This window comes from Balaenoptera borealis (assembly GCF_965194805.1).
Source record: "Balaenoptera borealis genome assembly, chromosome: 21".
In the NCBI taxonomy this organism is placed as follows: domain Eukaryota; kingdom Metazoa; phylum Chordata; class Mammalia; order Artiodactyla; family Balaenopteridae; genus Balaenoptera; species Balaenoptera borealis.
In genome coordinates, this window is record NC_138880.1 from 10940655 (window position 1) to 10966546 (window position 25892).

Genomic DNA, 25892 nt, shown 5'->3' on the forward strand with positions numbered 1-25892 from the left:
GCAGAAAGGTTTGAGAGAGAATGGAGGATGGTGCCATATTGATGTGGGACAGGGTGGGGATGGGAGCTGGGATGATAGGCTGGAGGTTGGGGAGGTGAGGGCTCTGGAGGGCGGAAGGGGGGGGGGCGGGAGGAGAATCACCAGTCCCTAAGTAGGGTAGGTTCTCCACACTTAGACTGAGGAGGAAAGATAATCCCTTCAGTCTTTGACATAGTAAGTTGTGCCATATTCATAGCCAGGTCAACAAATACAATAATTTGTTGCTGGTGCTGGAGCCTTTAGTGGCAATGAGGATTTGGAAACTAATCCTGTACTACCTGCTGATATCACCTGTACCTTTGTGTTCTGTGCTTATTTGCTTTTTATTTGTCTAGGGTTTGCTCTCACCTATGAAGTAGACTCCTATAGGCATCTTTGCCTTTTTGTGTCCCCTAGAGAAAGGGGCATGGTTCCTAGTTTCTGCCAGGTGCTCTGAAAATAACCATTATTTAATTGATTACATGGTTGACTAACCTTCCCTGTGAGACTCCCCTTCCTCCCATGTCTACAAATGCTCTATCCCATCAGCCTCTCCCTGATCCCTAGATGCCTTTCCTTGAGCCAGGCAGAATTAGTATATGTGTCAAACTAAACTGCTTTTTTTGGGGGGGGGGGGAGGGGGTCTATTTGCCATAGCTCTTCGTATTGTTACCATTTTAAAATATTGTTCTATTGTCATACTTTCTACGATAACAAGGAAAACACTTCTGGCATTCCAAACTGACCCACCAATTTCTTCTGCAAACCAACATACAGGCTCTGTGACCGCAGTAGAACATTACTTTAGCACCAACCTCTGCTCTCTTCAAAAGAAAAATGAGCTGCGAAGTTTAGGGACAAGTATACATAATAATAGTCTGCCCTGCTTCAAAGGGGGCGCTGGGGGAGGATTGAGTAAAAACATAGTGGAAGGCAGCCATGGAATAGACTGTTCTGGATGATCTGAATGCTTTCTGAATGCTAATTCCCCAGGTTGCATTGGACTTGGGACAATTTGATACCTTATTCAATCCTCACTGAAATAAAGCATACTCTCCCCTCTTAAGTCTTCCCTCTGAACTTCCATTATACATGTTCTCCAAGAGTTTAAAGAAAAAGAGACCCTGATAGCAACCCTCTTAAATTCCCCCCCCCCATTGATGGGAGGCAGTAACACATGGTGTAAAACTTCCAAAAGACTCAGATTCAAATCTCAGTTCAACCAATGAGGTTTGTGTGAACCCAAACCTCATTTTTCTAATAGTTAACATGGAGATAATATCCTTTACCCTCGGAGTTGAGTACCTAGTGGATATCAGGTACCAGCACGATGTCTGATGTACAGCAGGCACCTAAGAACTTAAAACTATACTTATTCTTATTGATACCAAGCAGGACCATGTGGGGCTCCTGAGCACAAAAGCCTTTCTGTGTCCCCCATTTCTTGATTGCAGGAAATAGGCTTCATTCAGCCTCCATGACCTTCCCTGAGTTCCAAGGGGCAGATTTAAACAGTTGCTAATTACGGAAGGGAGGGGATACAGAGACAAGGGAGAAAGAGTCAAGAAACAATAGTGCAGCCTTGGGGCAGGGTCCTGGTTCCCCCTCAAGGGATACACACAACAATATCTTTGAGCTGTTTTGCAGATACTGAAACCCCCGCCAGGTGGGAGAAGTTAACAGTGTGCCGCCCACAAGCACGGAGACCCCAGACCAGTTGGAACCAGAAGGTTGATGATGCCTACTCCCACTTACGTCACCACCAGCCAATCAGAAGAATGTCCATGCGCTGATCACGCCCCCTTTGAACCATTACTATAAAACTCCTCACTAGTTATATATTTTATACATATTAGTCTATATATGTCAATCCCAATACATATAAAATAGATAACTAATAAGAACCTGCTGTATAAAAAAATTAAATTAAATTAAAAAAAAAAAACAAACTCCTCACACCCACGTCCAGGTTGTGGCCCCTTTGCCTGGCAAAGCAATAAAGCTGTTCTCTTCTACTTCACCCAAAACTCTGTGTCCTAGATTTAATTTGGTGTCGGGGTACAGAGGCTGGATTCAGCTTCATTATTTAGAAAATACAATTATTATTATCTGAGCAATGACCAACCAATATCCCCCCTATGTTGTTGGGCTGGGAAAAAACACAGACCTGGAGTCAAGGGAGCAGGGTTTCTCTCTCTCTCCTGGCTCTGTCCTGGATAAATAACCACTAGAAATGTGTGCTGGCGAATCTGACTAAAGGCATAAGGCATGGAACCTGCTTAGCATGGGAGCTACTTCCTCCTTTCTACTTGGGTTTTCTCATTGGAACCCAAATTATCAGGGTCCCGTGGCTCTACTGTAAGGAACACTATCCCTCACAAGTTATCTATTCTTGCTTTTCTTTTTTCCTCCTTGTTCTTCCGTTAGGTACAGGATCAAATGTCCCATTCAGGGCCTGCCTGCTAAGGACGACCACTTTCTAGAGCCTCTCAGGACTTCCAGTGACCTGCTCAGCTCTGGCTGGCTACGCTGGTGATTCCAGCCTCACAGCCCTGCACCTAAGCTGCCTCAGATATTAAGGTCCTTTCTTAAAATAATAAAAGAGATAAGCTACTTGACGTATATTACTAGTAATCATTACAGCACTCTGTGACTAAATTAGTACGGTCTACCTCTTGCTCATGAGGATCCAGAGTCTTTGAAAGGGCAAGTAACACAGGTCCAAAGAGTTGGACAGTCAGGCAGTAAGGAGCGGAGGTGCAAACTCTGTCCAGGCTGCAGGGATCCCATTCTTTCCACTTACAGAAGCAGCGCATGGGCAGCCTGCAGATGTGTTTGGTTTAGCCTCTTACAATCTTGGCCTTATGGTGTTTTTCAAAAAAATATGAATTCATTTCCAAGATTATTTTGAAAGGTAGATTTATTTTAAATATCCAATTTTTTACTTTTTCTTTAAAAAAATCAGAAGAACTAGCAACACCGGGCTTGTCTTCCTCTGGGTGACTAGCTATCTGCTGGAGCTGAGGAGCAAACTCTCCCTTCAGACAGACCCGATGTGCAGCTTCTGGCTGGCCACAGTCCTCACCACTCCCTTATGCCTTCTGACACTGCACTCTCCTCACTCTTTAGGTACCTGCCTGGCCCTGTAGACAGCTGACTTCGCCCCCGTGTTGTTAAGTCCTGTTCCCAGGGGAGGTCACGTCTTCCTCTCTGTTCTTGGTCTCAGAGCAGCTGGTTTCCATCTCTACACCTGTACCTTGTGCCTCCCCCTTCCTTCTTCCTCCTGCCGTGATGTCTTCCTGGTTTTGTCCTTTGATCTGACTTCTGACTCATGCCTGGCCCTAGCTCACCATCACAGAGATATGCTAAGCCTCTGGTTTGCCTGCAGTCAGGTTCTAATTCTCTAACTTGCATTGATCATCCAGGTTAGATTGAGGTCCAATCTGAATTACTCACTAGGTCTGCTCTTTCATTCAACTTGAACTACTCCCATTCCACCAACCCAGTCCAAGACTTCTCTGCAATTCCCTTCTGCTCCCTTGTACCTGCCCCACACTGTGAGTGAGCCAGTGGCTGGCCCGACACAGAAGTACTTTCCTTCTATTTGCCATCCCCCTATCTCCCCTCCTCCATCTCTCTGGCTCTCCCAGCACTGTCCTCACAGCAGAGCCGAGAAGGGGGACCTAAAGACAAGAAAGGATTGATCAGTGTTCCCTGAATAGTACAAGACGAGGAAATTTTTTAAAAGCCCTCTAGACTTCATGCTTCGAGGATGTTCCATAGGGAACTTGACAGAGACTTGTAAAATACATCTCATATAAGAAAGAAGTTGAAAAGGGCAAAAGAACCCTACAAGTCTGACAAGGAGAAAAAGAAAAAGGTGTAGACCAAAATATTGGGACTGAAAACCCTATTGAGAGCAAAGCTGGCTCTGACTTTTGTGCCTCCCTAAATGAAAAGCAAACTTCTCCCCTCCTCCCTCATCCTCGACTTTGTCAAGCATGATTGATGACACAGCTTTTGCTGAAGACACTGCTGAAACGTTCTCACATATAAAATGAGAGCTCACCTAGCACTTATCTGCGGAAGAAAAGGCACACTATTGTAAAAGACAGATGTCTGGCAATTAAAGAGAAAAGAGTGGAAGGGAACAAAGTTGCTGGCAGCTCGACACGCCACCTACCTGATGTTCTCCATTGTGTTGCACCGTGATGGTCCCGGTCTTTAAACTTTCTAGGGCAAGAGTCAAAGACATAAGGACACATCCCCCACTACTCTCCAAACAAACTCCCGTCTTAAAAAAAGAAACCAGTTAAAAAGATGAAAACTCTAATTCGAAAAGACCCATGCACCCCAATGTTCATAGCAGGATCATTTACAATAGCCAGACATGGAAACAACCTAAGTGTCCATTGACAGACGAATGGATAAAGAAGATGTGGTATATATATACCATGGAAAATTACTCAGCTATAAAAAAGAATGAAATAATGCCATTCTTAGCCATGTGGATGGACCTAGAGATTACCATACTAAATGAAGTAAGTCAGACAAAGACAAATATCATATGATATCACTTATATGTGGAATCTAAAATATACAAATGAACTTATTTACAAAACAGAAATAGACTCACAGACACAGAAATCAAACTTATGGTTACCAAAGGGGAAAGGGCGGGGGAGGGATAAATTAGGAATTTGGGATTAACAGATACATACTACTATATATAAAATAGATAACCAACAAGGACCTACTGTATAGCACAGGGAACTATATTCAATATCTTGTAATGACCTATAATGGAAAAGAATCTGAAAAAGTATATATATTTATATATATGTATAATTGAATCACTTTGCTGTACATCTGAAACATTGTAAATCAACTACACGTCAATAAAATAATTAATTTTTTTAAAGAAGCCAGTTAGCTCCTTTTCTAACCCATCCTATCATGTATATTCCAGCTTCAAGCTCCTAGATTACAGCTGACTCCTCATCTTCACCCACCTAAATCCTACACATCTTTTAAAAGACAACTCAAATTCTGTGTCATTTCTCAACTATCCCAACATACTATGCCCTCTCCCTTCTCTAAATTCTACAACAAATACAACCTGTGTCCACGTCACTCACCAACTAAATTGTAAGCACCTCAGAATCAAAGCAAAGACATCATTTTATCCCTACTACCATGGCTAACATTTAATAGGTTCAATAAACATTGAAATGAATATGACACTCTGCCATAATCTTCACTACTTATTTCATTCCATATATATTTAACTCCAATAAGATTATAATTCCCTTGAGGTCAAGGACCATGACTTAGTGTATTTCTCTGGCAGTCTAGATGGGACCCAGCCCACAGGAGGAAATAAATATTTACTTGATAGAGAAGGTTGATTGATTTAAAGGAATTTAAAGCTTTCAAAACAAGTTAACAGTTGCAATACTAGACATTCCTTACTTGAATAGGAAATATCACTTTACAGCTAAAACAAAATCGTGCAGGCTGTGGACAGTCCCAGAGTTTTTCAGTGGCATAATTTCACTAAGTTCTAGAGTAAAGCCCCAAGTTTGCCTCTGGGATGTTCAAATACCACCTCAGAATGAGTGGCTGGTGTCTGAGCAGCCATCCGGTGGATCTTACTTCAGAGTTCTCCAAGTTTATCCTCGGAGGGAAGGGCATATCACACTTAATCAGTTCTGTTTTTTAAATGTTTTTGCTGTGAGTTCCACCTGGGACTTGCAAATCCATATGAGATCTTGATTTGCACATCACTGTTGGTTGCAAGACCCTGTGATGAGAGCTCAGCTGTCAATGGGAAGTGAAGCAGGATGTCAGCTTACTGCTCCTTGCCTGCCTACCCTCGAAGTCCTTGAATCTCCTGGGCTGATCCGGGGGAAAGCAGTAAAGACAAGCAGATAGGATTTGAAGGCCAGGGTTAAAACCACACGTGGAAAAAGAAAGACCGTCATTAGGTTGTTTTCCTGTCATGTAATTACTGCTCTAAGACCATCAGCTTTAAGTAATAAGTTTTTGAAAACCAAAAATTTTAGATACAATTTTGTATAAGCAAATCATTTGTGTGCACAAAACTCTGTATTTTCTCGAGCAAACAGCATTTTTCACATGCAAATGGGGCTGTTAGAGCTTTAGCTAATTGAGCAGTGCGTGGAATTCAATGCTTTTTGCAAGCACAAGTGGGAAGTGATACTGGCGTAGCTACAGAGAATGTTGACAAGAGTGGCTGGCGGTCAGCGGTACTCTTTGCCTACAGTTGGGTGGCTCTGAGTCCTTGGAATGCTGTAACTCTTGAGAAATGGAGTAGAAAACTGTCTGAGGTGAGTACACAGTATTTTCAAGCAAATTACTGGTAAATTGACCATCGTCATCACATCAACTAAGTTACTCCAGGCTCAAACTCACACGTGCCATCCGAGTTAGCATTTCAGCACGGCTTGGAAGAAATGGTCTGACGGGCTGTTCTGTTGGGTGGTGCAACTGCTCCAAGCCCCTCTGCCATCCTAGAATCTGCATTAAACTGAAAGTTGGCAGCACACTGCAGTTGGGTACTTGAGGAGAGTGTAATAAAGGTACCGTTTACAAAGGAATGGGCAGGGATCAGGAAATCAACAAGGGTTTGTACAGTACCTTCAGACTAGTAAGTGGTTGCAATCTCTAGACCTGAAGGGGCAAAGGAATGGGTCTGTTAATAGAACCTGGAGGGACAGCTATAAAAAAAAGGACCACCCAACAGGAGTTGTGATCTTTCAGTTGACGAAGGCAGCCAGCCCATCATGACCCTCAAGGAGAAAGCCAGAGGGATCAATACTCTGACCTCATTCTTCTCTCTCCCTCTGGTGTTTTGCCAGCCTCCCTCATTGACCAAACCCAGCTGGAAGGCAGAAGGCCAAGGCATCTCTTGATTCTATCTATACTGGTCAACCTCCCAGGCACAGGGCAGGGCTTAGACTAGTGTGGAGAACAAATCAAAGATATCCTGCTTAGGTTCCCTGGAGCCAAAGGTTCTGCAGGCCTTTTCTTTTATCTCCTATTTCAGAATTTCTAGGCTCCAGAACTTCTCTGAGAGCTAAATCACAATCATACCCTGCCTGGCGCTATTCTAAAGTCTCAATGGAAATTTTCATGATTAACAATAGTTGTCTTGGGGCTTCCCTGGTGGCGCAGTGGTTGAGAGTCTGCCTGCCAATGCAGGGGACACGGGTTCGAGCCCTGGTCTGGGGGGATCCCACATGCCACGGAGCAACTGGGTCCGTGAGCCACAGTTACTGAGCCTGCGCGTCTGGAGCCTGTGCTCCGCAACAAGAGAGGCCGCGACAGTGAGAGGCCCGCGCACCGCAATGAAGAGTGGCCCCCGCTCGCCACAACTAGAGAAAAGCCCTCGCAAAGAAACGAAGACCCAACACAGCTAAAAATAAATAAATAAATAAATTTTTTTTAAAAAAGCAATAGTTGTCTTAAACCTATAAGAATCATTCTTAAGATGGCAATAAATTTAACTTATAATGCTACCATGGAAATGGTTAAGGGTTCATCAATGGTCATGGATTTGATCGGTTTCGTTTATTCCCTAATCATAGACCAAAGCCATTGCCTGTATAACAGAAGCCAAATAGAAACAGACCTCTTTTTGTAATTGTTCACCTCTACTTCTACATGATATATTTTCCAACTACTCCTTTTCTCATTAATTTCGCTCCTTGTAAATGCCTGTTTGTATTAAAATAATCACCATCTCACAGTTCAGATTTAATTGTTCAGTAGTTACTTAATGTGTGCTACTTTTTTTTCCCTCCCTGCCTAAACTACAAGCTCCCTGAAGGCAGAGGGTGTGTATGGTATGCATTCAAACATCTATTAAGGTCTCTATAAGTACTTCTCCCATGGAATAATTCCCCAGTAATTGGCAAGTTCTTGTTATCAGCATTTATAGAATAGTTTCTATGCACCTAGAACTCTGACAAATTCTAAGCTACCTGAGAGCAAAAACCAAGTATGCTTTATCTCAGGCCCTTCCACAGTGCAGAGCACAGAGCCTTTCTACATAGTAGTAATTATTCTTGAAGGTTACAGGAAGGAAAAGAGTGGAAGGGAGGGAGAGCGGAGAGATAGCTAATTGTGTTCCTTGTTGGTAAATATGCTCGTTGCATTAGGCATATGGGCAGTTGTTAGATACAAAGCAATCAGAGTGGCTGGAAAATAACTTGACCCATAACCGAACCCATATAGTGTCGCCTAGATGCTATGAAGATAATTGGCCTCTGGGTATTTCAAATATGGTCTTTGTCCTCCTTTTATAGATGATTCTGTATATCTTTGTGTATAATAAGCCGACTGGATGTGGGTGATGCCATGATTCAGATATGTGCTTCCCAGGAGCCATAAAGCGATCTCAAATACATCTATAAACACCTTTGAGAGATTGTGCAATAAAGAAACTTCCTGACAAATTAGGTACAGACTCAGAATAACAGAGCTAATAATACATCAGCTCACTGCTCTTCCCAGCAAACACAGAGGGAGAAATGTGTTAGACTGAAATTAATCAATCTAACACTTACAATCTGGAAATTTTAGGGAAAAAAATTGTTTCTTAAGGAAGATATTTTTAAAGCAATATTTATTAAGACATAGCTTCATCTCTCCATTTCATTTATTTATTTATTTATGTATTTTTGGCTGCATTGGGTCTTCGTTGCTGCGCGCGGGCTTTCTCTAGTTGAGGCGAGTGGAGGCTGTTATTCTTTGCAGTGCACAGGCTTCTCATTGCAGTGGCTTCTCTTGTTGTGGAGCACGGGCTCTAGGCACACGGGCTTCAGTAGTTGTGGCACATGGGCTCAGTAGTTGTGGCTCGTGGGCTCTGGAGAGCAGGTTCAGTAGCTGTGGCGCACGGGCTTAGTTGCTCCACGGCATGTGGGATCTTCCCGGACCAGGACCCATGTCTCCTGCATTGGCAGACGGATTCTTAACCACTGCGCCACCAGGGAAGCCCTCCATTTCGCTTTGGCCCTGCCAAAACAATCTCTGAGGTAAACAGCAGCCCTGAGATTGATACCAAGCAGGACCCTACTTCACCCAAAACTCTGTCTCTGAGATTTAATTCGGTGTCAGGCTACAGAGGCTGGATTCGGCTTCAATATCTTGCTTTTCCTTAAGCACGAGACTTGTCAACACAGCCAATATGCTATCAAGCAAACTACATTTGAAGATTCAAGGGGGGTGGCAAAGAGCTATTAATATGGTGATCATTCACCTAGAGACGATCAGTATTTCATGCAATTGTATTCATTTCAAAATACTCAAGAAATTCATCATACAGCTAAGTGTGCTTTGTGTTTATCCACCTTGGTAATACTTTACGGATACAAACTATAAATCAGAAAGCAGAAATTTTTGTCAGACCATGTGTCAGAAGTTATTATTACTGTAATAGAAGGTCCGCCCCAACCTGAACGGGACACATACACCACCACATCCCACCATGTAAAACTACAAATTGGATCCCACTCTGGAAGAAGAAGTGTTTAAAGTGTTGGAAATGCAAGACTTCACGAAACAGACAAGGAGCCTTAAAAAGTTCTTATTCCGATAGGTATAGGTGATGCTATCTTTTCACACAAAAAGGTTAACAGATTCAAGTACTTTAATTCTATCTCTGCTCCTTCCACCAGAACCATGGCACACATAGTACTAACTTTCTGAAACAAGTTCTGGATGTGGACCCTCTCTTGCCATCCACCCTAATAATTCAGTATCAAACTGCCAGTCCTGTTGCATTTTATCCAGATCTGCAGGGGACCCCCGACACAGGCACAGGCTCTGGCTGCCCCCTCTGGGCAAGTGTGCATGTTTATTACGTAGATTGGAAGGCTGTTATTGCTATTGTTTTCGTTGTTGCTGTTTGGAGAAGGGAGACATAAGGATCAGTGTGATGGGTAAGACCAAGTAAGGAAAATCATGATAAATCATTATAGCTGCACTGTGCAATATGGTAGTCCCTAGCCACATGTAACTATGTAATTTAAACTCAAAATTAAATAAAATTTAAAATTTAGTTCTTCGGTTGCACTAGCCACATTTCCATGCTCAACAGCCATGTGTGGCTAGTGGCTGCCCTATTGGACAGCATAGATACAGAATATTTCTATCATCATAGAAAGTTCTTTTAGACGGTGCTACACTCTAGTATGTTACTAAGCCTTCTGGCAATGTATCCTCTTGGCTCAAATTTCATTACCCTTTGTATAGATAACAGTTTAGATTCTGCCTGGCATTTTTTTCCTTCATGGTGTCTCAAAAGACCATCATGTTTATGAGCAACTAATGCTTTTTCACGTTTCTCTGTATGAAGTTTGTTCTTAATATTGTCTTGGATACTAATTAAGTGGGATTTGAAAGTAAGAACGCATTGACACAGTTAAGGTTAATGGCTTAATCCTTTAGCACAGGAGATAACTTCAAGAACTTGTTTGAAAGATTTTTATTGAAGCACAGGGAATGCACTGTTTCATTATCCATGAGCGTTGTCTACTCTGCTCTCCCTGGGAACTGTGCATCTATATGTCCTTTGAGTAACTGATACTTAGAAAATGTTTCCAGGTCTTTGCATTTCTAACTACAAGAGTGAACTGCTAATAAAAGAGAGATGGTTATTTTTCCAGATAATTCCAGATTCACCAAGATCCATACTTGATTTTTAATCTCTTTCTTAGAAATTAACTTAGTAAAGAGTTAATTATTTTTTATTTAGGAATACTCTAGGTAAACAGTTGATGGAGTACAAAAAAATAACTTCACTGGTTGCCAGGGGATAGGGGATGAGGGAAAATAAGAAGCAGCTGGTAAACTGGTACAAACTTTTAGTTATAAGAAGAATAAGTTTTGAGGATCTAATGCATAAGATGGTGACTATAATTGGTAACACTGTATCATACAATTGAAATTGGCTGAGAGTAGAACTTCCATACTCACACACACACACACACACACACACACACACACACACACACAAAGATTGTCAACCATCTCAATAATTGTATTTGGATTGCATGGTGCAATGATTGTTTTAGCAAAGCAGTTAAATGAAATGCTATTAAAATTGTTTTTAAAATAACTACATAACTGATTGTTATAGTAATTCTAATTCTTGTATTTACATGATTCAAACATTTCCAAACAAAGATTTAAGAGCACAAGAGGGGCGGAGAATGTTGGAAAAATAGCTTGGAATAAACAAGAGCTGTTTTTTGGTTGTCTTACAGCCTTTTCTTATCGTTCTTTTCTTTTCAAAACTTTACATACACATGAACACACGGAATGCATGTGATATGGTTTTTTGTTTCTTTCTTTCTTTCTTTCTTTTGGTTTGGTTTTGGCCGCACAGCATGCAGGATCTTAGTTCCCTGACCAGGGATGGAACCTGTTCCCCCTGCAGTGGAAGCGTGGAGTCTTAACCACTGGACCGCCAGGGAAGTCCTGCATGTGATATGTTAATCATGGTGAAAGTCTCAGATGTTTTCTAAGGTATAGCTGGTAATACAGACAAGTGAAATGGTCCAGATATCAGACAATCGGGAGAATTGAGGATCAAGGTTGATTGGAAGGTGCATGTCCCCACCAAACAAACACATGTATAACCCAAGTTTGTTGCACTGGCTGCCAATTTGTGTCTTTAATCCAGCTTTCTGTGTACCAAACTCACCACTTCTGCATTCCCAGTTGTAATCATAACCATATTTTAATTAATAGTGGGTTGTTCTAATGAAATTTTCAAGCAAAGTGAATCGTGCTTCTAACATTGTCTGTACAGGTTCCAGATTGTTTAAAAGAAAAATTCTATGCAAATCTAAGATAGAAATGAATATCATCAGTGATGCCTTCTGTAAATTCTAAGATTAGAAAAAAATGCTATTATCCATTCATTGGGTGAGCTAATTCTCCTGTCTAGGAGACACCGGTGTGATTCAGAAATGTAATATCCATTCCTCCTTTCCTTCTATATGTTAGCCTCAATTCAGGTCTAAAAGTTGGCTACACACACACACACACACACACACACAGATTTTAGTCATTGAAAACCTATTGTTATTAGGCACAAAGTAGATGGTATGGTTTATATACCTGTGTTTAGTTTCATTTCTATGGTTCCTACTCACTGAATCAGGTGTTCTCTTATTTTCATTGATATTTTCCCATAGTCTTCAATTTCTCGTTATGCTTCTGCAAGGCTTCAATGGAATTTAGCAGTAATCAGTCAATTCCATTGTCTCTGTAGGCATCATTCTTCCACATCACCTGCAAGGACATTCTCCTCCACCAGGACATCTTCTAATGGCTCACCAGTGAAATCGTTTGCAACTGGGCCACCACTTTGTTCCACGGGCATCCATAGCCAACTCACCACTCAGGATAGTGTTCCCTTTGCCCACTAGGAAGAGAGCTATCCAGTCCCAAATGTTCATCTTTTTGCCTGCTTTCTCAGAGCACTCTCAGTACCACTTACATTAGTTTGGATCCTCTGAGAAGCAGGTGTCAAGACAAGATCTGAAGTGCAAGTGGAACAAGGTAAGCTGGAAGAATCTTCAGATTTGGATGCAGAAATGATGCTGGGGAAGGAAAAAGACAAAGATGGAAGTTGACCAGGAAGAGCTTTCAACAGCCGCATGATTCCAAGAAGGTTCATGCAGCCGCTGGGATGTCCTAAAGCCAACGTCCTCCACTGGAAGAGTCCTACGATGCTGCCAGAATAAACTTGACTTCAAAACGTTGCCATATTCATGCAATAGTTGGAAGCAGCCCAAAGAAATGTGAGTATGACATGAATGTGACAGTGGATCCAGAGGGGTGGAATCTGGGGTCATTGCTGTGCTGCCCACAACAAAAGATTTCAGTGGCCTATTTTCACCTTTTTCCCCTGGCTCTTCCCCCAAGATCATCAGCACCACAAAAAACACACAGCAAATTTTAGAGATAAGCCAGATAAAGAAAGGATCAGTGAGGTGCTATTTTCGAGGTAACTGCAAGACCCTCTTGCACTCATCCAAAGTCTCTAATCATCTATTTGCCTCATGAAATTCCATTAACCCAAGGTGGAAATAGACCTACTTCCACATGAATAATGTGAATGTACGGTTCTTCTCTTAAGGACATTTACATTTTATGGCTGATCTTTCAGTGAACTAAGAAATAGTTAATGGAGAAGAAAGATCTTTTAAAAAGTCATGACTCCCAGAAAAAACCATAATTCAAAAAGACACATGCACCCCAATGTTCATTGCAGCACTATTTACAATAGCCAGGTCATGGAAACAACCTAAATACCCATTGACAGACGAATGGATAAAGAAGATGTGGTACATATATACAATGGAATATTACTCAGCCATAAAAAGGAATGAAATTTGGTCATTTGTAGAGATGTGGATGGACCTAGAGACTGTCATACAGAGTGAAGTAAGTCAGAAAGAGAAAAACAAATATCGTATGTTAACGCGCATATGTGGAATCTAGAAAAATGGTACAGAAGAACCGGTTTGCAAGGCAGAAATAGAGACACAGATGTAGAGAACAAACATATGGACACCAAGGGGGGAAAGTGGAGAAGGGGTTGGTGGTGGTGGGATGAATTGGGAGATTGGGATTGACATATATACACTAATATGTATAAAATAGATAACTAACAAAAACCTGCTGTATAAAAAAAAATAAAATTCAAAAAAAAAGTCATGACTATAAAACTCAGCTCAGTTTCACATTGCCGCAAACACACTGTCCAACCTTGGGGATGTTAAGTAACATCTGTGGGACTCATCAGGGGGCTCAACACTGAGTTAACAAAACTCAGTTCCTGGCATTATGTTCATTTGGGGGGATATAGTCACTGCCCTTTAGGAGCTCAGTCATGATAGAGCTTTGAATCAAATGTTCTCCATGCTGTTCTCAGCTTTAAAATGATGTTATTTCACAGCTTTTCTTAAAAATGAATTTTAACTAGTTGCTGGAAAAGCTGTGTATAGCATATCACATAAAATCAACTAAGGATTAGATGATTTTGTACGTTTGGGATAATTAAGATTTGTTATCATTAGACCAGGGTTCTCCAGAAATTAGCTGTAAATTTTTAAGGAATAATTAGGTCTTAATTCATTTCTTACCACTATATACTGAATTGGTTGAAATTTCTAGAACTAAGCTTATATCACCAAGGCTTGAGGGTTCGATCCATCATAGAATGATTTTCAGCTAGGCCTGAATTCTTGATCTTTCGTTTCTCTTTCTCCCTGGATTAGCAATAAGGTGTTGGGAAAGTAATTAACTTGCCAGTTTTTAAAATCCTGTATGATGAGGTGCTTCCATATAGATAAACTCTTCCTTATCTTATATTTTACATCCTACCTTGATCCAACATCTCAGGACCCAGTCCCATATGTGGCCCAGACCATGTAAGTACATGATAGGTAGGTCCTGCAATTCCTTCATCTTCTCTTAGCTGGTCCAGAACTTCCCTGACCAAGTTATGTTGTAACTTAACCCTAGTTATTGATCTGGTGATCAGGATAGGAGGGGATGGGAGGTCCTGAGGGGGATGTGCATGTCTTGCAAGGCAGAGACCTCTGCACTGTCTTTAAGCAACAGAAGAGCATTAGCCTATAAGGGAAGCCTTTAATGGGTCATGTCTGTGGGCCCAGAGAGTTCAGAGGGATCTGAAGATATAAGAGGTTCAAGTGCATCAATTCAAATATCCTTATCTCAAGTCCGATAAAGGCCCTGCTCTCACAGAGCAGACTTGCTGAGGCTGAAAATTCAACCTCCTCTGGAGTCTGGCACTCTTATAATTAAGTCCTAGGCAGAATCCCCAGATTTTTCTACACTCTGGCTACCGTATACTCAATATATGGTGAAAGGAGGCCTTCAAACTTAACCTTTAATTGGTGATCAATCACCTTAACCCACTATTGTATTTCTCAGTGCAGAGATTGCCCCCAGAAATTCCAGTCTAATAATTACTCCCCCTTCAAACTTCCCAAACATCCAAGACTGCCTCCAGCAAGACTTTCCTACCAATGTCTGATTGCAGCTCAGCATGGTGAAGGTTTTTACACTCATTTCACTGTGGCATGTGGTAGGAAGCTAACAATACACATTCTTCCAACAGTGGTTGGGTCTTCATTGCCAGCTCCAGAAGCCCATTTGAGGATTTGCTTCCTCATATAACTCTTGGCCTTAACAGTTCAGGAACAGATTCTGAGATGAAGATTTGCTTTCAGGAAGCTGACCAGGGAGTGTCCTCAGGATCAGCGCCAGTAGGAGGTAAAGGAGGAAGGACAAGACAGAGAGAGGGGCTGACCTGCAATGCAATCACAGCAAACCTCGCCAATCCAGTGGCGAGCTCTGGAGCTGGAATGGCCCTTGCAAAGTGTCCTATCTTGAGACAAGGGGCCAATAGTTTTATATCGCTGCATCCACCAGTCATTGGCTGGGGGCTCCCTCTGGGAAGGGGACTTAAGCTTGGGAGTGGCAATTCTCTTTAGCTGAGGACAACTCCCAGGGAGAAACTCAGCTGAGAGCCGTCAACTGCCAACACTCCCTAAAACTGGGGAAATGAGTGTCTCATTTCTGCAGGGGATCTAGAAGGTGCCACAATATCCAACACATATAACCCTGCTGCGGTAGGCAGAACGATGCCCCCCGCCCCCACCAAGATGTCCACAGCCCAGTCTCTGGAAGCTGTGTGACCACACATGGCAAAAGATACTCTACACACGGAATTAAGGTTAAGAACCTTGAGATGGAAAGTTCTCCTGGATTATCCATGTGAGCCCAACCTAACCACATGAGTCTTTAAAAGAACCTTCCCTGGTTAAGGTCAGGGTCAGACAGACTAACTTTGAAAATGGAGGAAGAGACCATAAGCCCAAGAATATGGGCAGCCTCTAGAATCTGGAGAAGTCAAGTATATAGATTCTTACCCGGAGCCTCCAGATGGAAATGAAGCCCTGCCTTGGACTTCAGCCCAGTGACGCCTGTATTGGACGTCTAATATATAGAATTTTAAGATAATAAATTTTTGTTGTTTTAGGCCACTATGTGTGTTGCAGCTTTGACTCTAAAGGGTACTTGATTATCAGTTTTTGCATAAATAGCTCAAGTGTAGATGTATCTGCTTTATCAGCAGCTTGGAGAGTGAGTTTTTATTTTATCTTTTACCCCTTTGATCTGATGCCTGTATCATGGACAAACAGCCCTATAAATGAGTGAAAATACCTTTATCTAATCACACCCTAAGCCCTTTAGGGCTCTTGCACGGCCTCTTCCCTAGACCTGAGCACCATGTTTCCCTCATAAGGGAGCCCTTCCTGTCCCACCCCACCATCTGTCTTTGGACCTAATGTTAGCCTCTAAAAACCATCATATAAAATGTTGGGTGGTAATCATCAAGAAATTGAATCTTTTAAAATTTTCCAAGGAACTTTAGTAGTGGAATCAAGGATCTAAGTTCACTGTTTATACTCTTAGAGCAGAGTTTCTCAATGACACTATTGGCATTTTGGGCCAAAACAACTATTTGTTGGGGAGTGGGAGTGGCAGCAAGACGTCCCATGCATTGTTGGATGTCTAGCAGCAAACCTAGCCTCTACCCATGAGATGCCAGCACCAGCCCAACAATCCATCTCCTCTGCCCCAAGTCACGACAATCAAGGATGTCTCCAGGCATCGTCAAATGCCCCCTGGGAGACAAATTACTCCCCTCCCCTCCTTGTGCACCATTGTCCTACAGACAGAGAATTATACAACATAGAAATGACAAGGGCTTTAGAAATTCTTCAATCAAGCAATCCAACTTTTAAAAATAGAAAGGACTTCTCAAAGAGGTTATGTGACTTGCCCAAGTTAGTGGCAATGGCTACATATAAATCCACCATCTCCCTGGAGTGCTAGAATAGACCATTTGAAAACTAAACATTTTTTATGAGTGTTAATTAGTTTCCAGAGCTTTATTCACATATGCAGACAATTCAAATAAAGCCCTGCAAGTTGACCCAGTTTTCTTACCCTTCCATGGTTTTTTTTCCGGTTTCATTCTTCAGAACTTTTGTGGCTAAAATTGCCTCTAATAATGCTTATCAAGAAAGCACTTCTGCTAATTAGCAGGGGTGACACAGAACTCTGTGGAGCCCCATAGGTAATTCACACCATACCAATCTCTCTCCTTTCCCTTGAGCTGAAATGCCTTCTTCCTCTTTGTGCAGGGAGGATGGGGCTGGAGAAGTCCTTCCTTTCTGGGCAAGTAGGTCATTCCTCCAACTTCCTCAGATATTTGACCATCAATCAGCCATCAGCTGCCGGGGGTTGGTTGGTTTTGTTCATTCGTAGTTCCATTTTTACTGAACAGAAAAGGAACATCAATAGCAGCCATGGAGATTTCTAGGCGTCTCCAGTCTTAATTCTTCCTTGTATTGAAAGGCATAACAATGTCAGTAGAATTAATTAAATTGCTTTCATTGTTCTTCATACCTCACTCACTCCCGTGTTAACACACATTGAGAGTGCAGAACACACATTTACATAGGCACCCACCTACACAGGAAGAAAAATATGCTAATTTTTTCATTGCTATCTTTTATCTGTGGTTTTGGATCACTTTGAAAGCATATTTAAAGAATACAGGGATGGTGAGGCAACCAGCCTTTCTCAAAACGGTGAACATTAAGTACCTTGACGAGTCTGCTTGAGTCCTCTGAAAACACAGGAATTTACTAAATGATTAACCAACAACCTAATAAAATTTTGATTTTTCAATTTTATGGCGGTGAGAAAAGCGATACGCATTCACTAGAAACCGTACTTGGAATTTTGATCTTTTCCCGAGCTAGTGACCTGCTCTCTTGCGATGCTGGGCAGTGACAGTCGCAGCTCCCAGGCAGTCCCGCGACCACGAGGGTGAACACGTGACACACTGACAACCATCCTGCCCCCAGACAACCACTCTTTTCCACCTTCAGTACAGTTTGCAATAAATGACATGAGATATTCAACACTCTATTATAAAATAGGCTTTGTGTTAGATGATTTTGCCCAACTGTAAGCTAATGAAAGTGTCCTGAGCACGTTTAAGGCAGGCTGGGCTAAGCTATGATGTTCTGTAGGTTAGGTGTATTAAATGCATTTTCGACTCACAACATTTTCAACTTACGATGGTTTATCGGGACATAACCCCATCATAAGGAAGATCGGTACAGATGCTAAGTAACCCAATACCACTCTAGCCACGTTTTACAGTGTAGGAGATGAGGTCGAATTGTTGGAATGCTTTCTACACGGCCAGAGAAGTGGAAAGATGTAAGGCAGTTTCCACCCTCGCGTTTCCAATCACTACCTGACCCAGTGCTGTTTCTACGACACCACGCCATTGATCCATAGCACTTACTGGATCATCCTTCCATCTGTAGTCCCTGTCCTATTCCCTCGGGGGTGATTATGTTCCCGGAATCATTGGGATGAGCGTGTCTTGGGTGATGGTGGCGCAGGCAGGGAGCTCCCTTTGATTCTTCTGATGGTAAAAAGGAATAAGAAGATTGAGCTCAGAGAGATGAAAAGGAGCTTTGAAAAAAATAAAATTTCTATACCAATAATGTTATTTTCCACCCCTGGGAACTTCAACTGTCCAACAGAACTTTCCAGGACACAGAGCCTTGCAAACTCACATTTGGAACATTCCCGCATATACTGAGCAACTATAACTGGTCCCCAGGTCCTCTTTCAATCTGAAGACCAAGAATTAGTACTGGAAAAGCCTTTCCTCCCCACATCCTTTCCTGTCTTTTATGGTTGGACAACTGGGCTTTCATCTCTAGCAAATTGGGGACAGACACAAACACTCCCTCAGGGAGAACAAAAGCAGCCAAAGGAAAACAGTGAAACTGCCTTTCACACAACAAGCTTCACGTTTCACTTTTCTTTCCCCTTTCTCCACGCTTTGCTTCATCTGGGAAGAAAACTTATTTTTAAAACACCAAACCCCCTTTCTGTCAGGGGGCTTGGCTGGATTGATAAATAAGGGGAGTCGTCTTAATGGGGGTGCTGTCAGCAAACTCCTTCTTTGAAACAAATAAATGTGACAAAGGAGAATGTTCAAGAGGCCCCTGGGTTCTATAAGAGAAAAGGAACAGAAGATTCATTTCCACAGCAATATCGGACTGGACTTGGCCCAGAGGAACCTCCCTCACTCTTGGAAAGGCTTGTTAATTAGCACATCAGACTGATCTGGTCGCTTCCCCCCTAATGCTGCGGGAATGGTTTGCACAAGCCTCTGGGCTGTCCCTGGCTTTACCCCATTCCCAGTCCTGTTTTCTGCTGGGCTCCAGGTGTTGCTGTCTGCTCCAACACATCTCTGGTTACTGCAGACGTGCTGGGTTTAAATAAGAATCAGACCGCTCTCGTTCATCTCCATGCAGACAGTGCCATTTGTCAAACTCAAAAATGCCCATCCGTGTAAAGGGTTTAGGGAGAACGCAGGACTGACTGAGGAACGAGAGACTGGCGTGGCGGATGAGCCTCAGAAGGAAACCGTTTTGATCAGTCAAATGCGAGACAGAACCTGTGCCCTCCTCCGCCTCCAATAAAGTGGTGCCGAGGCCGCCTGGCGCAGCTTGCTTCCACACAGAGCGGGCAGGCCACTGAGTCCCGTCCTGATAAAAGCAGAAGCCTGGTCCATTTGATTTCAGGGAGGAGCGTTTGCATTCACTTCCAAACTGAATGCCCTCTGCTCTCGGAGCCTCGCTATAAAAATCAGATCCCTGACTCCGGTCTGATCCTGACCTGGTAAGACTGGGGCTTACCTCCACGGGGGTGTCATCAGGGTAACCAACACACGCTGTACCACCAAATACTATTTGCCAATCTCCTGCCCAGGTGATGCTCTCTCGTCACTCAGAGACTTGGCTTATCTTGTTATTGTTTCCAAGAAAGTCTATCCCCCTGAACTGTGTGCTACAACATAGCTCTTAAGGAGATTTCAAGTTGCTTTTGGTCTGTGTGAGAGAACTCAATTAAATACTCATCAAACTTGCATCTTCTTTTTTCCCAGGTCACAGCTAAACTCCATTTCCAAGCCACTCTCACAATCAGGAGCGGCCGTGAGACAGAACTCTGGCCAAAGGAATATGGGCAGAAGTGCTTCTTTCCACATCCAAGCCTGACCCATGAAAGATCCCATTCTATCCTCCTTGTTGCTTTCTTCCCTTGCCTGCTGGCCTGAGGCAAAAAAAAAAAAAAAAAAAAAAAAAGTCCCGAGAAGGACTTCAAGAGCCCAGGAGATACTTGAGTCCCTAGAAGGAAGCTTGGGGCCATGGACGTGACTGAGGGGAACAGAGCTTCTCCATCAACCTGCACTAGACCAGGACAGGAGCAGAAACACAAACCTTTCTTAAGTTAATCCAGTGAGATTAGGCAGTTGCTTGTTATAGCAGAGAGGCTACCCTGGTGAATACAGACTGGCAAGAGAAAGACCTATGTTAGCTGCCCTGCCCTGTGATCAGCTTGAAGGAAGCCAAACCTTAAGTCCCTTTTACATCCCCAGCCTCTGGGAGAAAATATGCCATATAATCATTTGGAGATGATGAAGTGGGGGCAGAAGAATAGGGAAACATCTGTAAAATATGGTAATATATGCTATTGTATGTCATATGGCAAAATTAAATTAGCTCTATAGTAAAGGTCAAATGTGCAGTGAAAAGAAGAGAGCAGAGAACAACTGTTTAGGACTGGGAGAATTTGGAAAGTCTTCGTGGAAGAAGTACAAAAAGTAAGTAGAATTCCCAAAATTAGAGGAAGGGCGTATTCAAGGAAGAGGAAACCCTGCGAGTTAAGCAAAACTGCCTTGAATTCTGTGGCTGTTCTAACAGTGGCAAGTGGTCCCCCAGAGGAACAAAATGTTTTTTAATGGTTAAAGTGGTAAACGTCATGTTGTATATTTTTTACCACAGTTTTAAAATCCTTACCATCATGGAGCTTATAAGCTAGGAGAGAGAGAAAGATAATAAGCCAATTAAAATATCAAATAAAAAAGTACATTCTAGATCAGCTTTGGGTCCATCCCCATTTTACAGATAAAAAGCCAGAGAACACAGAGAAAAGGTAACAAGAGTTTACCCAGTAAGACCCTCATGACTCACTCCTGGGCCAGTGATCTTTCCACTGAACCAAACTTCCTTTGTGAGGTAGTTCTACTACCTCTGTTTTATCTGAACCATTCGATAATATACTAGAAAGAGAACAGGTTCTGGAACAGAATTCAGATTTCAGCACAGTTGCTTCCTGGAAGTTGGATCTTGAGATTTCCTTCTCAAATGGAAATAACAAGACCAGCTTCATAAGGGTTAAATGTAATTTAATGTAATTTGTTACACTTACCCCTAGGTACAAGGGAAGGAGTCAATGAAAATTAGCTCCCTTCCTAGGAATAAAGGTGTTTTTTGTTTGTTTGTTTGCTTTGTTTTTGTTTTTGTTTTTTTAAGAAGTTGAATGATCTTTACCAGAGTTTTAGAAAATCAACTCTGGCAATAATATGAAAAATACAATAGATTTCAGAAGCAGAAGATTGGTGTTAGAGACCAGCTAAATTATATCATTAAGGAACAGAGAAGGGTCCTCCCAGAGAACTCTGAATGGCTTTAGTTGTAGGAAATTAGATTGACCAAAACATTTGGAGTAGCCAATGAATCACCAGAGTGCTAGGCACAATTGCACCATGCAAATGTAGATAAAACTTAATTGTGTTTGGGGAAGTTTTTAAATTGAATCATGACTATACATTTCAATTCAGCATGAAAGATTTTCATGGTGGCCACATCACATGGCAGTACCAGAGAATCTTTGACTTCCTGTTATCATTCATATCAGTCTCCTGTGGGTACCAGCTGACAGTGACCAATGAGAAAATATACAAGACCAGGTCATATACCATAACATCAGTAAAGCTGAGAATGCAGCAAATTATTGGAAGAATTCAGCTAGACCAGGGTAGTGCAATCCTATAAGACACGCCCTAGCTTTAAACCTTCCCAGAGCTTCCTATTACCTACAGAAATGCTTCTCAGATGGTGATTCTTCTTGGACCTCCTGCATCTAAATTACCTGAAACATTAGAAAGGCATATTCTCAGTCAGGCCTCACTCATGACCTACTGAATTGTCATCTCAGTAGGTAAGCCAGGAATTTGCGCTGTAAACACTGCCTCTCTCCCCCCTACCCTGCCATCCTTAATCACACAGAAGCTTGAGAACCACTAGCCTGAAAAATAAACTCATTCTTCTCAGCATGGCGCTTACAAATCCTTCATAAACTTGCCCCAACTACCTTTATTCCCTCATCATTCTCTCCCACTGGTCCTATGTTCTAGCATATGGATGAATAACCATTTCTGAACATACTGAACTTTTCCCCAACCTCACAACCCCAAAATATATTGTTTCCTTTGTCTAGACAGCTTCATCCCTAACCATCTCGTAACATTCCATTCATCTCAATAAATGGTAGATACTATATTACCCATTGAAAAACGTTGAGAAATCAGTACCCAAAGCTCTAACTGGATCTTTGCTGCAAGCTCATGGCGATGCCTCAGTAAATTCCACATCTGAGGTACGAAAAGGGAAAGTGATTGAGTCTGGCCTGGGTTTCCCATTGTCAAGCAGACTCAGCTGGGTAATAGCAGTCCTGACTCTGAAACCCCTCCTCCAGCAGGTAGAATAAGATGGGTTCAATGACACAGGATTGTTTTTCATTCAGTTGTTTGAGTGAATGATTAGACTAGATTAATTGTCTTGATCCCCCATTTCATTTTGGTTAATTTGAACAGTTGTTTACGTCCATTCAAATTATGGCCAATTCAGTTAAAAGCCCAGTCAAACTGTCTAAATGTTTTGAATACTAAACAATGGGTTGATTGAATAGATTTTTCACTCTTCAACCGAGTAGTTTTGCAGGATAGAGCCATGGCCTGATATAGAATACAAGACCGGCCTTCTGTCTTTGCTGAATGGCCAAAGGAGGTGCAGTTCAGATCAATGGGCAGTTCCAAATAGGCCTGGATTATTTATACAGGTGGACTAGCCCATCATGCCCACAGCCCAGCAAGCAGGTGAGACCACAAGGAAAAACAGTGCAGTGCACCTCTCTCCATGTTTAGGCCACAATGTGGAACCAGCAAAATGTGAAGAGACCAAGAGTTAAGGAATTCTGCCCTTTCTCAGAGGATGCTGTCCTAGGGCAAATTTCCTATAGCACACAGGCTGCTGGTGGCATCACAGGTTTTTAGACATAATTGCAAAATAGAAAAATATGCCTTTGTCACACTTCCTTTATTCTTCCCTGTGGCCATGGCTTTCACAATGACCACAGACTGCCCACCAAGCTCTGCTTTCCCCTGACACTATCTTAGATCCAAAATTACTTTTGACCTTTACCCATCAGTGAAAATATATCCTTTCAAACACATAGCCCTTAGGAGACCATCTGATTAGAATGTTGCTGATTTAAGGCTTTCCCGCACGCGGTTCTCTCTACCCACATTGCTCTCTCCATCTTTTCTCAGCTAAATGTCACCTTCTCATTGAGCCTTCCCTGACCACCCCCTCAAAGGATGTTGCACCCTTCCCCCATCCTCTATCACATCACCCTGTTTATTTTGTAGCACTTCTACCATTGTTCAATTGTTTATTTACTTCTTTATTGCTTATCTCTTTCAGCATATTATAAGCTCCATAAGAAGAGGAGCTATGTGCTATTTACTGGTCTGTTCACAGCTGCTAATATAAATGCCGAGCACAGAGAAGGCACTTTGTAAATATTTGTTGAGTGAACAGATGATTGGCATAACTATCTCAAGAAGGACTTATATTTTTGGAAGAGCGGCTTCTTAACAATCCAGACCAAGTAATGGTTAATGAGCAAAAGAAATGACTCCCTTTACGTCATTTTCTTTTGCTATTGCACCTACACTGTACATTTGTACAATCTCTTTAAGTTTGCATTGTTCATGACCGTGAACTTATGTACACACACACACACACACACACACACACAATGTTAGTAGAGTCATGTAACTTTCTAGAACAAAGTTTGTAAAGCAGGCAGAGGCTACGTCTATCCAGTGGGCAGTCGGACGGGACAACAGCTGGTCTTTTATTTCCTTTGTCTTCCTCCCTGCTACCGATTGTCTGGGCCAGATTAATCATGGAGTCGCCCAAATGGATTATAGAGCTGGCTGGAATGACTGGTTTGGACTGTGTGCACATCACATAAGTGGACAAACAGGCAAAAGAGTAATAAAGAAAAACCCCTTCTTTAAGTTCTTTGTACTCTGCCTGTTAGCGTTTACTACCATTCAACCCTGATAATACAGAAGTAAAATATTAATGCACCCACTTAACACTAATGTCCATAATGATGATGTACGCCTTTGTAGCCAATTTAGGACCTGCAGAACCGAATGTTATAAACATAATTTCTTAGTTTTGTTTTATGATAATTGGTAGTAGTTGGCATTAAATCGTAATACCCAGCTTCAAGACAGCATCGAAAAGCACCAGCCCTCAGCCAGAGTTGTCCTAAGGGAAAAAATATGCTGGAGTTATGTGATGAAAAACTCACTAAATAAGACATACCTTCTTCCCTCTCTTTTCCCCAGGTACACACACACACACACACACACACACACACACACACACACACTCACACACAGTGTTCAGGAAACAGACAACTAAGCGTGTTAAGGAAATCTAAAACCATGGCTAACAATGACAAATCCCAGAGCCACTGTCTTCTGCGTGGCTGGAAATCACCACGCTGTGCGCGGGATAAATGGCCCCATCGCACAGACAGATGAAGAGCCTAGCTGAAGCAAACAGCTCAGAAAAATAGAGAGAAAGGAACAGGGAACAGTGACAATCTTTATCTCCAGAGCGAACTGAGCTTCTTAAACATGGCAATCAGAAAAAAAAAGAGCTTCTACCACCAGCCGGAAAAAGAGAAAAAGCCCCACAGCCTGTCTCCAGGCCGCTGGCTGACCGGGCAGTGCAGCCTTGCTCAGAGCCCTCTAGGGGTCATCCGGGGTATTGGCGCTGGGCTGGGGGCTGTACCCTGAGCGGTGACCCTGGAAGAGTGGTCTCCAGACCAGCAGCCAGCAACATCACCAGGGCATGTCTTTGAAAGGCAGTTTCTCAGACTCCACCCTGGACTTACCGAACCAGAAACTCTAATAAGCAATCTGTTTCAACAAGGCCTCCAAGTGATTTTATCCATGAGGTTGAAATGGTTGCATTGTTCTGAGCAAATGGGTGGGTTGGGAGGCCTGCTTCACCCCGTACGTAACTCCAAGAGGCATGTCAGCCCCTCAGCATTTCTGCCTTTGTTATGGACAAAATTGTGTCCCCCCAAATTCATACGATGAAGCCCTAAGCCATGGTACCTCAGAGCATGACTGTATTTGGTGATAGGGTCTTTAAAGAGGTAATTAGGTTAAAATGAGATCATTAGGGTGGGCTTTAATCCAATTAGGAGACACGGTGATGGCTTTTTTAGTTACTGTGTAAGACGCCATGATCTGCTCGTATACTCTAATCAATAGCTAGTGCTCACCTGCACAGGTTAAAATCACAGAACTGGGATACACATTCAAGGCAGACAGGTCACTGCAATTCGGGTTTCCAGAAAAAAAGAATCTGGAAGGAAATTTAACTGAATCAAGATGCTCAACTTCTTCTACACTATCAGATGCATTTATTCTAAGTATATCTGTATAATCATCAACTTCACATTTTCAGGCTTTTACAATCATTGGGTCT

General features: G+C 42.3%; 1 protein-coding gene across 21 annotated transcripts in view; it reads right to left on the minus strand.

Moving 5' to 3' along the window:
- Nucleotides 1–25892, minus strand: part of LOC309619657 (uncharacterized protein) — a 386823-nt gene that overhangs the window by 173213 nt on the left and 187718 nt on the right. For 2 of the 21 annotated variants that reach the window (XR_014239105.1, XR_014239106.1), the window contains exon 6: nt 18476–18598. The exons of the other annotated variants lie outside the window; for them this stretch is intronic. The gene's annotated coding sequence lies outside the window, so the exon portion shown is untranslated. The remainder of the gene's footprint in view (nt 1–18475; nt 18599–25892) is intronic. 21 annotated transcript variants of the gene reach the window in all.